This window comes from Dendrobates tinctorius, unplaced genomic scaffold, assembly GCF_039654945.1.
Source record: "Dendrobates tinctorius isolate UK_male_01 unplaced genomic scaffold, ASM3965494v1 ptg000021l, whole genome shotgun sequence".
NCBI lineage: Eukaryota > Metazoa > Chordata > Amphibia > Anura > Dendrobatidae > Dendrobates > Dendrobates tinctorius.
This window is the reverse complement of record NW_027361689.1, coordinates 35,932,380-35,950,740: the sequence shown is the minus strand read 5'-3', so window position 1 is coordinate 35,950,740 and position 18,361 is coordinate 35,932,380. Positions and strand designations below refer to the sequence as shown.

At 42.8% G+C, this 18,361-nt stretch overlaps 1 long non-coding RNA gene across 1 annotated transcript; it reads left to right on the top strand.

The window, feature by feature from the left end:
- Positions 1-228: 228 nt before the first annotated feature.
- Positions 229-17,993, top strand: LOC141083834 (uncharacterized). The gene is made up of 4 exons (XR_012230835.1): positions 229-527; positions 12,550-12,918; positions 12,996-13,056; positions 16,902-17,993. It is a non-coding gene; the product is annotated as an uncharacterized lncRNA (long non-coding RNA).
- The last annotated feature ends 368 nt before the right edge of the window (positions 17,994-18,361 follow it).

The following is an 18,361-nucleotide window of genomic DNA, read 5'->3' as shown; positions in this document are numbered from 1 at the left end:
TCTCAGCAGAGGTGAAGTGCCCAATAACACAGACTTGCACAAATTTGTGAACAATATTTGAGAGAAAAAGGTATTTTATGTCCATAGAAAAACTCTTAGATCTTTGAGTTCACCTCATGAAAAATGGTAGCAAAAACAAAAGTGTGGTGTTTAGATTTTTGTTTAGTGTGTATATGTCATGATCCAGGATGGGGTTTGCTTTCTTCTTCCTGACCTGGTCAGGCGGGGGGTTAACCTTACTTATGTCTCTCTCCAGGTAAAACCAAGCTGGAAATTTTTGTTTATTGTTGAGCCTGAACCAGCTCTGCTTAATTAATAAGGCCGAATAGTATGCATGTAATAATTATAATAAATTTTATTTCTATAGGGCCAACATATTCCGCAGCACTTTACATTTCAGAGGGGATTTGTACAGACAATAGACATTACAGCATAAGAATAATCACAGAGATCATAAAAGATACCAAGAGGAATGAGGACCCTGCTCGCAAGCTTACAGTCTATGAGGAAAGAGGTAGACACGAAAGGTGGGTGGTAACAATTGCCCTGATTGTTTGGACCAGCCATAATGTTAAGTGTGTAACAGTACAGACACAGAGGGCTAATGGATGCATAAAGCATGTGGGAACATGATGCGGGGAACCTGGTTATGGTAAAACTTTTGGCTGTGCCACCCAGGGATAGATTAGGTTAATGTGTTGATATGGTAGGCCAGTCTGAATAAATGCGTTTTCAGGGCACGCTTAAAATTGTGGGGATTGGAGACTAATCATATTGAACTGGGAAGTGCATTCCAAAGAATTTGCGCAGCACGTGTAAAGTCTTGGAGACGGGAGTGGGAGGTTCTGATTATTGAGGATGCTAACCTCAGGTCATCAGCAGAACGGAGGGCGCGGGTAGGGTGGTATAGTGAAACATGCGAGGAGATGTAGGGTGGTGCTGAGCCAAGAAGGGCTTTGTGGGTGTGGGTAATAAGTTTATACTGAATTCTGGAGTGGATGGGTAGCCAGTGTAATGACTGGCACAAGGCAGAGGCATCAGTGTAACGATTGGTGAGGAATATGATCCTGGCTGCAGAATTCAAGACAGATTGGAGGGGAGAGTTTGGTAAGAGGGAGACCAATTAGAAGAGAGTTACAATAGTCGAGACGAGAATGAATAAGAGAAACAGTAAGAGATTTTGCGGAGTCAAAAGTAAGAAAAGGTCGAATTCTAGAAATGTTTTTGAGGTGCAGATGACAAGAGCGAGCCAGTGATCGAATGTGGGGGGCAAAGGAAAGCTCGGAGTCAAGTATGACCCCAAGACAGTGGGCATGTTGCTGGGGAGTAATAGTGGAACCACACACAGAAATGGCAATGTCGGGTATAGGTACATTAGTAGAGGGAGGAAACACAAGGAGTTCGGTCTTTGACAGGTTCAGTGTCAGATATAGTGAGGACATGATGTTAAGACACAGCGTTTAGACAATCACCGGTGTTTTCTAGAAAGGCTGGCGTAATGTCAGGAGAAGAAGCGTATAATTGGGTATCATCAGCATAGAGATGGTACTGGAAACCAGATCTACTGATTGTTTGACCAATAGGGGCAGTGTACAAGGAGAAGAGGAGGGGGCCTAGGACTGATCATTGAGGAACCCCAACAGTAAGGGGAAGGTGAGAGGAGGAGGAACCGGCAAAAGATACAGTAAAGGAGCGGTCAGAGAGATAGGAGGAGAACCAGGAGAGAACGGTGTCCTTGAGGCCAATGGAACGGAGCATAGTGAGGAGGAGCTGATGATCCACAGTGTCGAATGCTGCAGAGAGATCCAAGAGAATTAACATGGAGTATTGACCATTTGATTTAGCTGTTAGTAGATCATTAGAGACTTTAGTGAGGGCAGTTTCAGTAGAGTGTAAAGAGCGGAAACCGGATTGGAGAGGGTCGAGAAGAGGGTTATCAAAGAGATAGCGGATAAGACGGGAGTGGACCAGACGTTCCAGGAGTTTAGAGATGAAGGGAAGATTAGAGACAGGTCTATAGTTAACGGCACAGTTAGTTAGGCATGCTCGTACCTCCTCTGCTCTTATGTTTATATAGGCCTCCTGTCATTCCACACGAATGATTTTAGCAGGTTTTGTAAATTTTGTATGGATTGAAATGGGAGAGTGATCGAGAGCGTCCAAAAAAAATAGAGTATTTTGGGCAGAATGATGGATTTCACAACCATCACCCTACCAAACATAGAGAGTTCAATTTGCCTGAAAAAGGAAATATCCTGAGAGACAGTTGCAAGGATCCCACTTAGATTTGCTTTGACAGTTGCTTGGATAGAACTAGCTAAAGTGATTCCAAGATAAACTAACCCTTTATCTTCCCAGGCAAACTCAGTACTTCTCTTTAGCTCCTCGATTTCCGTTTTAGTCATGTCGAGGGTCAAGAATTTTGACTTGTGAGAGTTAATCTTGAAATAAGAGGCCCTTGAAAACATTTCCAAGTCTGCAGCAAGTACTCTGATGGAATTCAAGGGGTCCAGTAGGGTCCAAAAGAGGTCGTCGGCAAATAGTCCAATTTTAAAACTACAAGAGGGGAAATCAAATCCTGCAATATTCTTATTAGATCTGATCTTTTCAGCCAGTGGCTCTATTGCTAATACAAAGATCAGAGGCGACAGAGGGCACCCCTGTCTTGTTCCGTTCGAAATGGGGAACGGGTTTGAGAGGCAATTATTAGCATAAATTCTGGTGGTGGGGGCAGAATATAACGCAAAGACCGATAACAAGAATCCTTGGCTAAAACCAAATTGTTGCTTCCAGGTAAGACCAAATCAGCCTGTCAAAGGCCTTTTCTGCATCCAATGCCAGAAACGCCGATCTAGTATTGGATAGATTTGCCCTGGTAAGTAAATTCAAAACTCTCCTCGTTCCATCTGCCGCCTGACGTCCCCCTAAAAAGCCAATCTGGTCATCGGAGAGCAATCGCGGGAGTATGTTTTTTAACCGTTTGGCAAGTAATTTAGAATAAATTTTAATGTCATTGTTTATGAGTGATATTGGCCTCTAATTTTGCATCCCCTATGGAACCCCCCCCCGCTTTCGGAATCAGAACAATCACAGCTTCCAGCATCTCTTTTGGGAAGGAGCCCCGAGAGGACGCTGCATTAAATACTGAGACCATATGTGGCATCAAGGCTTTAGAAAAGGTCCTGAAATATTCGGAGGAGAAACCATCCAGTCCCGGGGATTTTGGGGTTTTTAATTTATTGATAACGGACAATAATTCCCCTTCCAGAAGAGGCTGTCAATTTGCTCCAAGTCTGATTGAGTCAACCTGGGAAATTTGACTCTCTAAAAGAATTGCTTTTCTACTTCTTGTTTCAAGAGCCTCGAAAGGTATGTTCTCATCCTATTTTCAGTCCCATCATTTCTGCATGGAGATCACTGATCAAACCATATAAAAAATTTAACAAAGATGAACAGGCCTTGAGGTTTCCGCTTTGTGTAGTGGCTTTAATATTTGACTTCCCTCTCTCAGAAATCTGGAGGTATTAGGTATTAAAAAAATAAAAAACATACACGATGGGTGTAATTTACTCACATTCAGCGAATTAAAAGCCAAATATAATGTCCCTTCCTCTGAATTTATCCCTTAATGCTGAACGATAAGGTACAAAAAATCCTATTAGGCAAAGCTTTTAATTATGAAATTGTTTCTTCACTGCTGTGCAGCCTAAATAATAAAAATACCTGGAGCTTAAGGAATATATACTCCTCTTTCAACAGAGAGGAACTCTCTGGCAAGAACATATATTTAAGGAGACGGGAGACCGACCTTGGGACTGTTGTTCCGATTGAGCAATGGGACATCGCCATAAAAATACATATAAATCTACCATATCGATGACTCTTCACGAATCTTATTTCAAACTACTTATCAGGTGGTATCTCACGCCTATCAGACTCTCCCACATTAACCAGGACCATTCCCCCCTCTGTTGGAGAGGATGCGGACGACGGGAATCTTTACCACATCTTTTGGTGTTGCCCGAAACTAAAACGTCTCTGGCTCCAGGTTTCTCGTCATATTGACTCCTTTACAGACAATTTTACCCTGACTCCCCAAAAGCATTGCTTTCTTTGGACTTGGATCGATTACACCCGTCGGTGAGACAGGTAGTTATACACATCCTTTTGGTAGTTAAAAATAACTTGGCTTACTATTGGAAGAAGCCTGACCCTCCTAAATTTTCAGATATCCTATACAAAATCTACCAACATAATGCTATCGAATGGAGGTTTGCAGTCAGTAACAATAATATTCTCGCCTATACTAATAAGTGGAAGGTCTGGAACAGTAAATTTAGACGAGTTTAAATTTCTCTCATGCACCTCCTTAAGTGATTGGACTCGACCGCCTTCTTGTATCTCCTCCTTAAAGGTTCAGCATTATTGTGCCTCTTATTGACATTAGTATTTTGTATACTTATTAATGTATGCTTTGTTACAAGGGTTCTCTATTTTTTATGACCCTTACCCTTTCTATGTACATTTACCCTTTTCCCCTCCCCTTTTCTTGTTCCCCCTCCTTATCCACCTCCCAGTTTTATAAAAACTTTGATAAAAATATTTACATACTAAAAGTAATCTGACAGGAGAATCCACCCTCCTAAACCATCTATGTGGGCATGCAGGTCATGGAATGTTGAATAAACTGATACTTTGATATCTGTGATTCAATGTGTTAATCCAGAGAAATCCACATTTTTCTTAATATGTAAATGAGCTGTGAAGATCTATGGGCCAATTGTAGAATTGCACTTTTTTAGAAACTAAAAAATGATAGTATTGGCCCCCTTAAAAATAGTCTGGGTGAAATGGTGGATGATGATGAGGAAAAAGCCAATATGCTAAATGACTTTTTTTCATTAATATTTACACAAGAAAATCGCATGACGGATAACATGATCAGGGATAAAAATTCTCCGTTAAATGTCACCTGCTTAACTCAGCAGGAAGTACGGCGGCGTCTAAAAATCACTAAAATTGACAAATCCCTGGGCCCGGATGGGATACACCCCCGAGTACTGCAGGAATTAAGCACAGTCATAGATAGACCATTATTTTTAATCTTTAAAGATTCCATAATAACAGGGTCTGTACCACAGGACTGGCGTATAGCAAATGTGGTGCCAATATTCAAAAAGGGGACAAAAACTGAACTTGGAAATTATAGGCCAGTAAGTTTAACCTCAACTGTGGGTAAAATCCTGGAGGGTTTTCTAAGAGATACTATACTGGAGTATCTGGAGAAGAATAACCTTATGACCCAATATCAACATGGGTTTATAAGGGACTGTTCCTGTCAGACTAATCTGATAAGCTTTTATGAAGAGGTAAGTTCCGGACTGGACCAAGGGAATGCAGTGGACGTGGTGTACATGGACTTTTCAAAAGCTTTTGATACGGTGCCACACAAAAGGTTGATACATAAAATGAGAACAATGGGGATAGGGGAAAATATGTGTAGGTGGGTTAAGAGTTGGCTCAGGGATAGGAAACAAAGGGTGGTTATTAATGGAGCACACTCGGACTGGGTCACGGTTAGCAGTGGGGTACCACAGGGGTCAGTTTTGGGCCCGCTTCTTTTTAACATATTAATGACCTTGTAGGGGGCATAGAGAGTAGAATTTCAATATTTGCAGATGACACTAAACTCTGCAGGGTAATCAATACAGAGGAGGACAATTTTATATTACAGGAGGATTTATGTAAACTAGAAGCTTGGGCTGATAAATGGCAAATGAGCTTTAATGGGGATAAATGTAAGGTCATGCACTTGGGTAGAACGAACAAGATGTATAATTATGTGCTTAATTGTAAAACACTCGGCAAAACAGTCACTGAAAAAGACCTGGATGTATGGGTGGACGACAAACTCACATATAGTGGCCAGTGTCAGGCAGCTGCTGCAAAGGCAAATAAAATAATGGGATGCATTAAAAGAGGCATAGATGCTCATGAGGAGAACATAATTTTACCTCTATATAAGTCACTAGTGCGTTCACACTTAGAATACTGTGTACAGTTCTGGTCTCCGGTGTATAAGAAAGACATAGCTGAACTGGAGCGGGTGCAGAGAAGAGCGACCAAGGTTATTAGGGAACTAGGGGGTCTGCAATACCAAGACAGGTTATTACACTTGGGGTTATTTAGTTTGGAGAATCGAAGGCTTAGGGGTGATCTTATTACAATGTATAAAGATATGCAGGGACAGTACAAAGGCCTTTCTAATGATCTTTTTACTCTTAGACCTGTGACGGAGACAAGGGGGCATCCTCTACGTCTGGAGGAAAGAAGGTTTAAGCATACTCACAGACGCGGATTCTTTACTGTAAGAGCAGTGAGACTATGGAACTCTCTGACATATGATGTGGTAATGAGTGATTCCCTACTAAAATTTAAGAAGGGACTGGATGCCTTTCTTGAAAAGTATAATATTACAGGGTATATACACTAGTTTCCTTAATATTGCGTTGATCCAGGGAGCTAGTCTGATTGCCGTATGTGGAGTCGGGAAGGAATTTTTTTCCCCAATGTGAAGCTTACTGTTTGCCACATGGGTTTTTTTTTGCCTTCCTCTGGATCAACATGTTAGGGCAGGTTAGGCTAGGATATGGGTTGAACTAGATGGACTTAAAGTCTCCCTTCAACCTTAATAACTATGTTACTATGTATTATCATTTAATTTTGAGCAGAATTAAGACTGCTGACATCCCCCTATATACCATATGAGCCCCCACACAGCCCCTACATACAGTATGAGCCCCCACTTAGCAACTCTATATACAGTATGAGCCCTCACATAGCCTCCTTTATACATTATGAGCCCTCACATAGCCCCAATTATACAGTATGAGCCCTCACGTAGCCCCTTTATACAGTATGAGCCCTACATGGCTTCTCTATATACAGTATAAGCCCTAACATAGCCCCTTTATACAGTATGAGCCCTACATAGCTTCTCTATATACAGTATGAGCCCTAGCATAGCCCCATTTATACAGTATGAGCCCTCACGTAGCCCCCTTTATACAGTATGAGCCCTATATAGCTTCTCTATATGCAGTATGAGCCCTAACATAGCCCCTTTATATAGTATGAGCCCTACATAACTTCTCTATATACAGTATGAGCCCTAACATAGCCCCATTTATACAGTATGAGCCCTCACATAGCCCCATTTATACAGTATGAGCCCTCACGTAGCCCCCTTTATACAGTTTGAGCCCTACAAAGCTTCTCTATATACAGTATGAGCCCTAACATAGCCCATTTATACAGTATGAGCCCTACATAGCTTCTCTATATAAAGTATGAGCCCTAGTATAGCCCCATTTATACAGTATGAGCCCTCACGTAGCCCCCTTTATACAGTATGAGCCCTACATAGCTTCTCTATATACAGTATGAGCCCTAACATAGCCCCTTTATACAGTATGACCCCTACATAACTTCTCTATATACAGTGTGCAAGTCATCCATGCTTCTTCCTTGAAAACAGGCTTCTTGGTCAGAATGAATTCTTTTTGGACACCCATATACCCAGATGAAGTCATGATGGATGGTACAGGCTACTGACTCGGTCGTTTGATGTCTGGTGGGAGTCATTACTTCAATCTTAGTAAAATGATTCATCATCACCAAACAGTACTGACAACTATTGTTGGATGGGCCGATCATGAGATAGTCCACCATCAACTCTTCCAAATGCTCAGAAGTCCTTATCACCTATATAGGTGCTCTATTTTCAGGGGGTTTAGTCAGCTTACACTGATGGGATTTCCGGCAAACTTCTTCCACCACTTGATTTAGTTGTGGCCGATACAGAATTTGTTGTAGCCATTGGAAGGTTCTCTCTGTTCCGAAGTGGGTATCGCTCTCATGGGGTTCCTTCGCCACGTCATCCCTGTGGAATCATAGGTGGATTATAATGAGGTCAATCTGGGCTACTGCCTTGGCCTAAGGAAACCCATGGCCAGATTGCCCTCATTATAATGTTTTTTGCACCACTTTCGATGGTGCACATCTCTGAGCAGGTAACTTTAGTAAAGTTACGCTGGAGTTCCTGTTGCCTTTTCAATAACGTGCTGGTGCAATAAGTCATTGCGTCAGCATGTCCGCGCCGGCCACTAAAAGAAGTGAAGCCACCGGAGATCGTATGGAGAGGTAAGTGTGGCACCCCTGAGGGTTCAGTCACCACAGAGGTACTGCACCTCCTCCTGAGGTGTAGCATCCCACTTCCCAGGTAAGATGGTAACACCTGACCAGACTCGAGCACCTACATCCAGCACAGACACCTTAGAACAGCAGAGCACCCTTTATGGCAGCTGCTTTGGTTCATGAAAGTGCTGGGTGGCGGGTGGAGCTTAGAAACACTAGAGGGGAAAGATGACAGGAAGTTAGGTCAGTTCCCCGCAGGGGGAAGCAGGGAGAAGATCTCTTTGCAGTTGGAGTTCCCCTACGGGAGAAGGAGGGAAAGGACGTAGATGCAGCAGCCTCCTGTAAGCTGGAGCTGTTGGCAAGGAAAGAAGAAGACAGAAGGATCAGTTGTTCAGAAGGAAGATAGATAAGAACGGAACGTGAGGAGGAGAGAGACTGGGGATTGGGGCTAGTGCAGAGCCCTTTCCTAAGTTTAATGCGCCAAGGCTGGGCGCTGGTATCCGAGGCTGTGTGTGATACTAATGATCCTACAGCAGAAACCGGAGGAATAGACGTTGTGACCACTTTATTCCCACCTAAGACTCGAAGACACAGCAGCAACATGTGTGAGGCGGGACATGATTGTATGGAGTCCCCGAAGCAGGCACAGCTGCCTGTCATGCGAGTGGAGGTATAAGTAGCATCAACAAGGAGGAACTTGAGTGTAATTCAGAACTACAAGTACTTCAGATTAGCGCTAGAAAGGAGACGTTCAGAAAAGGCACACGAAAGGGAGTGCTGGAATGGTTAAGTCCATCTGCCTGGGACTGGGAATTGGCTGAGTCCCTGTCCTGGAGGCTGCAGCACTGAAGTGGGCATCTGTCTGTGCCAGAAACGTGAGTAAAAGAATTAGAACTGCACTCAGTTGTGTCATTTCCTGTTTCCTGCGCCAAACTCACTCAGCTCTGCTACATCTCTGTGCCTAACACTACACCATCTACCTCAACACCTACTACTACTGCCCTGGGACTACAGCTCTCCCTGTGGAGAGCTATTCCATCTTTGCTGCCTCATACCATCTGTCCCAGAGGATCTGCACCGCAGCGTTGGCTTAACACCTTCATTGCCGAGCACCACAGGTGGCGTCACAAATTTTCTACCTATAAACTTTATTCAGCTTCATTCCACCTATTTTACATGGACACCCAGGGCCACGGACCGGGTCACAGCCACCGCGACACTTCCCCATTAAGACACGGGCCCGGTACCGAGTGATCCTCACACCTACCCACACCTGCCCTGTAGGTGCTCCATAAGTATTAAAAACTTTTTTTTTCCAGAAAATAAATGAAATGGGAGTGGCAGAAGGAAAAGTATAATGAATTGGTGTGGTAAAGAGGACATTGTAATGAATTATGGGGCATGTAATTATAATGAACTAGAAGAGCGGGAGTAGTACAGTGTTGAGTTGTCGAGGACACAGGAGAGTGACTGGTAATGAATTTGGGGAAGAGTACAGTGGCTAATTAATATATATATATTTATTGGGCAGCGAAAAAGTGGATAATTATAGTTAAGGGGGGGCAGTGTTGAATCATCAATTTACGTATATGTTTATAATCCTTGTGCAGTGATCTCCCCCTACAGGACGTTGCATGGAACTTCAATTTTATTTTGACATCAAGTTGCAAACACGTTCTCCCTTATACAGATATATTATGACATTAATCAGCACAAAAATTATAAATGAAAACTTTTGCTATGTAGTCAAATGATTTCCATGTACACCCCATACCCTGAAGGCTGAAAGCGGAAATCCTGTTGCTCGCCTGGCCCGGGACTTTGCATCCCCTGTCAGCACTTCTGTGTTCTGAGTGAGCGCTCCATGTTCCCACACTTTTGTGACCTAATTTATGATTAGCGCAGAGCTCTAATCTCTCATGTCCTTTATGACTTTGCTCGCTCTGGACTTTTACTGCACATAAATCCCTTTTGTCAGCAATTTGTATATCGTATAATGTCAGCTGATGTAAAGTATGTAACTCAATGACCTCCGTGATGTAAGCATCGCACCCGAAGGAACGAATATTCAGCAGATGTAATACCCATAGAAGGGGTGATCGTGGCCGGTGACAGCTTCCCCTATCCGTTACAAAATGGACAGCACGCAGATCGCACACGGATGCCATAGACTAACTCATATGTATGAGTGATACTGATCCATAAATGGGATGTCTCTGTTTTTGCTTTTTTTTTTTTTTTGGGACAAACGATCTTCAAAAAAACAAGGACATGTGAACAGCCTTATAGACTATAATGGATACATCTTCTATATGTGAAAAACATGGATAGGACTAATGAGTGAAAAATTAGGTACTGGGGTCTAAGTGGTTAAATCTAAAAAGTGGAAAATAATAGCGTGTGCACAGCCGTAGGAAGGTGCCAGAGTAAGTTCCTACACCATGAAATGTATAACAAGAGACTCCGTACTTAACGTGATCAAAATGGCAAATTTAATGATGTCCACAGCGTAGTAACAGAAACGTTTCGGTCTTAAAACAAGACCTTCATCAGTCGCTACAAAATATGTGTGTATGTGTGTGTGTATGTATGTATGTCCGGGATAGGCATCCGCACCGTCGCAGCTACAGCCACAAAATTTGGCACAGTCACACGTCTGGACCCCGAGAGCGTCCAAAGCTATGTTGTGAGCCGAAATTTTAACCCTGCGCGTTCCAATTCACCAAACAATTTTGCCCCTATCTACATACTGGGGAAAAAGTGTGCGCGTATCAATCCCCGCCCCTCATTATGATGTCATAATGCCCCTATCTACATAATGGGGAAACAGTGTGGGCGTATCAAGCCCTGCCCCTCATTATGATGTCACAATGGTTGCCATGGCGACGCTGATGTCAACATAGAGGATATGTATGATGGGTATATAGGCATGGGACTATGGGATGGAGGATATGTATGATGGGTATATAGGCATGGGACTATGAGATGAAGGATGTGTGATGGGTATATGGGCACTCGACTATGGGATGGCGAATATGTATGATGGGTATATGGGCATGGGACTATGGGATGGAGGATATGTATGATGGGTATATGGGCATGGGACTATGGGATGGAGGATGTGTGATGGGTATATGGGCATGGGACTATGGGATGGAGGATGTGTGATGGGTATATGGGCACTCGACTATGGGATGGCGAATATGTATGATGGGTATATGGGCACGGGACTATGGGATGGAGGATATGTATGATGGGTATATGGGCATGGGACTATGGGATGGAGGATGTGTGATGGGTATATGGGCACTCGACTATGGGATGGCGAATATGTATGATGGGTATATGGGCACGGGACTATGGGATGGAGGATATGTATGATGGGTATATGGGCATGGGACTATGGGATGGAGGATGTGTGATGGGTATATGGGCACTCAACTATGGGATGGCGAATATGTATGATGGGTATATGGGCATGGGACTATGGGATGGAGGATGTGTGATGGGTATATGGGCATTCGACTATGGGATGGAGGATATGTATGATGGGTATATGGGCACTGGCCTATGGGATCGTGGATATGTATGATGGGTATATGGGCACGGGACTATGGGATGGAGGATAATTATAATTTGCTATAACTAACCACAGTTAGTTACTATGCCCGGGCAGCGCCGGGCTCTTCAGCTAGTTTGAAATAAAATAAAAGTGAAGTAAATACAAAGTATATACAATAGTAATGGTCGGTTTGAATGTTTAGACGTTATGAGAAAATGCTGGCAATCAAGCATCATGGACCAGAATCAGAGAGAAGGTGTCAATAATGGAAAACAGTCTACTAGGTTGTGGAATAGACTATGAGGAAGACGTACCCGATTACTGTTACTCAGGGATATGGGTGGACCCACAAAATCACCTGCACTAGTCCACAATTCGGTGCAAAAACCTATTACTCCCCATCATTTCATCACCTCTGAACATAAAATAGCCTAACTCAAATTCCAGATCCTAGAACAGGTATCACAGCCCAGGAGGGGTAGCGATCGCATCAGACAACTCAAGCGACGTGAATCCTATTGGATTCACACCCTTGACAACTCTGTCACCAAAAGGTCTTAACAGAGATTACGATCTCCTATCATTTGTATAACTGTAATTATATTTTTATGTGTGGTTATTCCATGTAACAAGTTTTGGACATCAGGCATTATCAGTGACGCTTTATGAACCACCATTCTAGTGATATTTTTGGGGATTGCTCCCATTAGATGGTTAAGTGTAACTATTATATGCTGTTGCACTATCTTCAAACAATAACTCTGTTTTTTTTTCCTTTCTGTCTTTTCTAGAGCCGTTTGTATTAGACACAAGTGCCTTATCCACTCTCTGGACTCCCTGTTCTCTCATCTGCACATGCAAAAATATCTTCCTATTCATCTTAGAACGGATGCGTGTCTTCCATCACTTGGCACGCAGTGGAACGCAAAATAATGCGGTGGAACGCTCCAGCCATCGCTGACACGCACGGCCATTAGTATTCGGCGACGTCACATCCTGATTCACATACCGGGCGCTCATTGGCTCTAAGCAGTTACTTGTTCCCTCCCCTTCCTTATTTTATTCTGTCCATCATAGCGCTCACTCATAATGGACTGGTGGTGGATACCGCGTCCACCACGCCATCCTGGCATGGTGCGCACTTCACCATTTGTATTCAGGTCAGTAATCTCCCTTCCCTCATCAGCGGCTAACCTGCTAGCGCTCCACAACTTAAACCTTATATATTTGCCTACAGATTCGCCATAACAATTGGCCATATCCCCTTTATTTGAGGTGACAATCATCACAATTACCTGGTATGTTATTTTATCCAATTTTTCCTAACTCATTTCCGTTACCACTGCCTCCATATATTTCATCTCTCCCATTACAGATTTATTACTATTGCAAATGATTTTGTGTGTCTACCCATATCCCTGAGGAGTAATAATGGGGTACATCTTCCTCATACGTCTATTCCACAACCTAGTAGACTGTCTTACATTATTGACACCTCCTCTCTGATTCTGGACTATGATGCTTGATTGCCAGCATTTTCTCATAATGTCTAAACATTCAAACCAACCATTACTATTGTATTATTATTATTTATTATAGCGCCATTTATTCCATGGCGCTTTACATGTGAGGAGGGGTATACATAATACATACAAGTACAGTAATCTTAAACAATACAAGTCACGACTGGTACAGGAGGAGAGAGGACCCTGCCCGCGAGGGCTCACAATCTACAAGGGATGGGTGAGGATACAGAAGGCGAGGGTAGAGCTGGTCGTGCAGCGGTTTGGTGGATCAGTGGTTACTGCAGGTTGTAGGCTTGTCGGAAGCGGTAGGTCTTCAGGTTCTTTTTGAAGGTTTCGATGGTAGGCGAGAGTCTGATATGTTGTGGTAGAGAGTTCCAGAGTAGGGGGGATGCACGGGAGAAGTCTTGTATGCGATTGTGGGAAGAGGAGATAAGAGGGGAGTAGAGAAGGAGATCTTGTGAGGATCAGAGGTTTCGTGCACGTAATTACCAGGAGACGAGGTCACAGATGTATGGAGGACTAAGGTTGTGGATGGCTTTGTATGTCACGGTTAGGGTTTTGAACTGGAGTCTTTGCGTAATGGGGAGCCAGTACAGGGATTGACAGAGGGGAGAGGCCGGGGAATAGCGGGGTGACAGGTGGATTAGTCGGGCAGCAGAGTTTAGAATTGCAGAGGTGCGAGAGTATTAGAGGGAAGGCCACAGAGCAGGAGGTTGCAGTAGTCAAGGCGGGAAATGATTGTATATTCTTTGTAATTACTTCACTTTTATTTTATTTCTAATTTATTTTGTAGTGACTGATGAAAGTCTTGTTTTAAGACGGAAACATTTCTGTTACTAGGCTGTGGACATCATTAAATTTGCTATTTTGATCATTTTAAGTTGAGTGCCGAGTCTCTTGTTATACGCTAAATCTAACAAGGGCCGGACTGGCCATCTGGCAATTCTGTCAAATGCCAGAAGGGCCTGTCTGGTCGTAGGCTGCCTTGTCTGCTACATTGATAACAGAATTGCTGTTCTCAAGACACCCATAGAGTTGTGATGGAGCGCAAAGTTGCTCACTCTGTCACTTACCCCTGCAGGCCACGGGTATTATTAGAAATATTGGTTTTATAGTAAATCTTGCTTTCTTTCATGCAGGGTAATATTAGTAGTAATATATCCCATCTGCTGCTTGGGGACAGGGACAGCATGGGCCTGTGTGATTTCAAATGCCAGGGCTGAATTTCAGCCCCAGTCCGTACCGGACCGTATGTAAGACATATTCTCGATCCAGTGACATAACTGGGCAGCCTGACTTATGTTACAGCACATTCTGTTCATGTTTCAAAGTTGTTGTAATATGATTTGGACAGTGGCCCTTTAAAAAGAGCAATGTAAGCACTGACCCTCTGAGTAAATGAGAACTGCTCTGTATGACTTATGTGTACAGCATCAAGCAAAATTATTCACCTCTCACCCTCCTTTGCAAACTAATTTTATTAGCAAAATTTACTAACTTTTGCAGTTTGCAATATAGCTGTGGCCAAAAGTATTGACACCCCTGCAATTCTGTCAGATAATACTCAGTTTCTTCCTGAAAATGATTGCAAACACAAATTCTTTGGTATTATTATCTTCATTTAATTTGTCTTAAATGAAAAAACACAAAAGAGAATGAAGCAAAAAGCAAAACATTGATCATTTCACACAACTCCAAATATGGGCCAGACAAAAGTATTGGCACCCTCAGCCTAATACTTGATTGCACAACCTTTAGCCAAAATAACTACGACCAACCGCTTCCGGTAACCATCAATGAGTTTCTTACAATGCTCTGCTGGAATTTTAGACCATTCTTCTTTGGCAAACTGCTCCAGGTCCCTGATATTTGAAGGGTGCCTTCTCCAAACTGCCATTTTTAGATCTTTCTACAGGTGTTCTTTGGGATTCAGGTCTGGACTCATTGCTGGCCACCTTAGAAGTCTCCAGTGCTTTCTCTCAAACCATTTTCAAGTGCTTTTTGAAGTGTATTTTGGGTCATTGTCCTGCTGGAAGACCCATGACCTCTGAGGGAGACCCAGCTTTCTCACACTGGGCCCTACATTATGCTGCAAAATTTGTTGGTAGTCTTCAGACTTCATAATGCCATGCACACGGTCAAGCAGTCCAGTGCCAGAGGCAGCAAAGCAACCCCAAAACATCAGGGAACCTCCGCCATGTTTGACTGTAGGGACCGTGTTCTTTTCTTTGAATGCCTCTTTTTTTCTCCTGTAAACTGTATGTTGATGCCTTTGCCCAAAATGCTCTACTTTTGTCTCATCTGACCAGAGAACATTCTTCCAAGACGTTTTAGGCTTTTTCAGGTAAGTTTTGGCAAACTCCAGCCTGGCTTTTTTATGTCTCGGGGTAAGAAGTGGGGTCTTCCTGGGTCTCCTACCATACAGTCCCTTTTCATTCAGACGCCGACGGATAGTACGGGTTGACACTGTTGTACCCTCGGACTGCAGGGCAGCTTGAACTTGTTTGGATGTTAGTCGAGGTTCTTTATGCAACATCCGCACAATCTTGCGTTGAAATCTCTTGTCAATTTTTCTTTCCCGTCCACATCTAGGGAGGTTAGCCACAGTGCCATGGGCTTTAAACTTCTTGATGAAACTGCGCACGGTAGACACAGGACAATTCAGGTCTTTGGAGATGGACTTGTAGCCTTGAGATTGCTCATGCTTCCTCACAATTTGGTTTCTCAAGTCCTCAGACAGTTCTTTGGTCTTCTTTCTTTTCTCCATGCTCAATGTGGTACACACAAGGGCACAGGACAGAGGTTGAGTCAACTTTAATCCATGACAACTGGCTGCAGGTGTGATTTAGTTATTGCCAACACCTGTTAGGTGCCACAGGTAAGTTACAGGTGCTGTTAATTACACAAATTAGAGAAGCATCACATGATTTTTCGAACAGTGCCAATACTTTTGTCCACCCTCTTTTTTATGTTTGGTGTGGAATTATATCCAATTTGGCTTTAGGACAATTCTTTTTGTGTTTTTTCATTTAAGACAAATTAAATGAAGATAATAATACCAAAGAATTTGTGTTTGCAATCATTTTCAGGAAGAAACTGAGTATTATCTGACAGAATTGCAGGGGTGTCAATACTTTTGGCCACAACTGTATACCATTCAATAAAGAATAGCTTAATACATCGAATATAACAAGTAGTATCTCCAAAATCAGCACAAAGTAATACTCTTTACTTCTTTAGTAGAGACCCTCTGGCTGTTACAACCTGCTGCACATGTGATGCATAGCCAGACACTGACTTCTGGCAGCGTTCCTGAGGAATCTTAGCTGGTTCCTCATGGACAATGGTCTCCAGGTCACTAATATTCCTTGTGTGTTGCAACTGCCTTCAAATCCTACCAAAGATTCTATATGAGGTTAAAGTCAGGTGACTGTTACAGCCACTCCAGAATCTTCCAGGACTTCTGGAAACAAGCCATGGACTGGTATGCTGGGATCATTGTCCTGTTATAAAGTCCAATGACACCCAAGCTTCAGCTTCCTCACTGAAGGTGTGATGTTTTGTCCAAGAATTTCCTGATACTTGATTGAATCCATGTTGCTTTCTTCATTTTGCAGAGTTCCAATGCCAGCAAAGCAGCCACAGATGACCACCAAACCTTTGCCATGCTTTATTGAGGGCATCATCAAGCCTCTGCCATGCTTCACTGTAGGCATCACTTAATGACTATCATGTTTCATTGTATACTGTACATCATTGAACCCCCACCACGCTTCATAGTAGGTATTGCCAAGCCTCCACCAAGCTTCACTGTAGGCATCACTGAACCACCATGCTTCATTGTATATATATTTGAACCCCCACCATGCTTCATAGTAGGTATTGCCAAGCCTCTACCATGCTTCACTGTAGGTATCACAGCCACAGCCATGATGCATTGTAGACATCACTGAACCCCCACCATGCTTCATAGTAGATATCACCAAGCCTCCACCATGCTTCACTATACACATCACTGAGCCACTGCCATGCTTCATTATAGACATCACTGAACCCCCAGCATGCGTAATAGTAAATATCACTAAGCCTTCACCATACTTCACTGTAGGCATCTCCGAGCCACTACCATACTTTATTGTAGAAATCACTGAATCCCTGCCATTCTTTATATGTTTTAATGAGCTACTGCCATGCTTTGTTTTAGGCGGGGTATTTTTTTCACCACATACTTCATTCTTCCCCCTCCAGACATATTGCTAATAAAGTTGCAGTTTTATTTCATTGCTCCACATAATAGAATCCCCAAACTCCTTTGACTTATTTATATTATCTAGAGCATATTAGAGCTGAGTTTTCCTGTGGTTTTCGGTCCGTAGAGGTGATATCTTGGAGTTTTGGCAGGGACACCTTCAGCATTCAGTATGTGCCTTACTTTGCAAACTAAAACCTCAGAGCATGCTGCTACCATATTTCGCTGCAGGTCTATTGCAGCCACTTGAGGCTTATTGACCACCTGCCTCCTCTGAAATCTAGTGGCAGCCGGTGACAGCTTCCTCTTTCTGCCATGTCCATTGTTTTGAACTTGTGATCTTTGCTTCCAGCATCATCTCCAGGAACATTTAATTCTTTTGTATGGTTTTTTGTGTCTTTCTCCTTGTTTTTGAAAGAAATTGATCATTTCTCTTAACTTTTTGGACCACTCTCTTGACAACCTAAGAATAGTCGTGAACTGGAGGCCATTGTCCATGAGGAATGCCAGAGTTGGACTGGATAAGACTTCATTCAAACATTCAAGAATTTTATTATAAAAATCTGAACCATCGTTTAGCAGTGTTTTAGATCTGAGTTTTACCAGTGTTTTGCTCAGTGTATCCGTTTCTACCATCAGTGATTTTGTACTGCTGGAAAAGGAAATGAATAAACAAATTATGAAGCCTTTCCTTTTTATTAGAATGTTAATCACAGAGAGCGTACGGATTATACATTGATGGCCTCTGTGTGCTGTCCATGATTTACATGCATCCATAGACTTGTATGGTAATTTTCATCCATGATAAGGATTCAAAATTGTTCATAT